The sequence below is a fragment of the Salmo trutta genome, chromosome 30 (genome assembly GCF_901001165.1).
Source record: "Salmo trutta chromosome 30, fSalTru1.1, whole genome shotgun sequence".
NCBI lineage: Eukaryota > Metazoa > Chordata > Actinopteri > Salmoniformes > Salmonidae > Salmo > Salmo trutta.
The window spans coordinates 8,716,271-8,717,914 of record NC_042986.1 but is presented as its reverse complement, the minus strand read 5'-3'; positions in this window follow the sequence as shown (position 1 = coordinate 8,717,914).

The following is a 1,644-nucleotide window of genomic DNA, read 5'->3' as shown; positions in this document are numbered from 1 at the left end:
AATTAAAGGGCGGTGCGTCGATTTTAAAGGGGAGGGCTTTCTGTGGTTTAGCCGAAGACCCGTTTCAGACCCTTTGTTGGGGGTAGAAGACCCGATCCGACTCTCAACACTGATTGAGTTGTCAGTGCTGCAGACTACGTTTCATATTCTGACTGCATTGATGTTAGGCATTGCTTTCTTAAAATAATTTCTATAGCCTACAATTTATTCATTCGGGCAGATACATTACCTGACTGGACTATTTGTCATAGATTGTAGGTCTATCAGGGCACTTAAATTTACATTTCTATTTTGGGCAAAGACCTATTAGAGTATTCAGTGAAAAATAATTTCATCTAAGTGAGATATACCTCCACTCACTCTCCTAAATGACGTGGTCAGGTCCATCCAGGATGCATTTGGCAAACTTGCTATATATAGCTCGATCTCTCTCTGCTGTTATCGCCTGGCCCTTTGCTTGTACTATGCTCTCTGCTCTGTCCTGAAGACTGCTAGTGTCTGCTTACCGGTAGTCTCTTTAGACAGCAGCCTTATATCAATTATTGAGCTGTCCCAATTTATCTGCTTATTTCTTCAGTGCACGCACACACACAGTCTGCTGGTTGGATCCTCCTATCAAAGCCAGCCAAGCGATTAGGAATTGTCCCACAGCGGCTAGATAGGAATAGACAGAGTAGGGACAGAGAAGAAGACCGCGAGAGGGGCTCCGCACTCTCTCTCTCTGTCCCTCTCGTTCTCTCTTCTACCCACCCAGTCTCTGATACTTAAACAACCCTCTTCTACAGTGTTAAAAATAACCAGCTCTTCGTGGCCAGACTGACTGGGGCATGGAGGGAGTATTATCTCTCTGGAGTTTGGTCAACACCAGCCAGACAGATAGAGTAACTGAGGCATTGACATTGTAGATGAAGGGACAGACCGACTGGAGTCAATTTCTGTCCACACTTACACACAGTGTTATAAGCTCATGTTGATTGGCAGGAATAGACACCGATTCACTGTGAAAACATTTGTAGAAACAAATAGAGAGCCTCCAGACATGGTGAAAACACATGGTGGTCGAATTAGACCCGTCTCTTTCACACCTCACCAACACCACATTTGGCCAGTTTTGTAACTGTCAAAAAAGAAAATAGCTGGGAGAGAAATACCTCTCTTACTAACACAAACAGATACTCGTATGAACACACACACTGATTGCATGCATGAGGCATGAATGTGTGCATATACTATATGCAGGCCTCTGTGTGTGAATGTATCTGTTTGTGCATAAGCAGGAGTTTTACCCATAAAAATTCCCATTAGATATTTCCATTTGTCTGAAAAAGTGCTGTGTGATATGTATTTACATGAGAGTAAATATAAGTCTGGGGGAAATATGATCATAAACCTCTGTGTTCTTTTCCTGAATTGTGATTCACAGGTCTGAACTATCTGCTGATAGCTCCTCGGGGAGTGGCATCCTGCGCTTCTAAAACCTGTCATTCACAATACCAACTGACTTCAAATGAACATCTGAATAAAAACAAAAAAAGTTCAAATGGAAGACAAAGTGAATATGCAAAAATGCACATTTTGATAATAGTTGTTGATTGTATTGGCCTACGCTAAAAAAATATATATAGCTGAAGAGTACTCCATTGA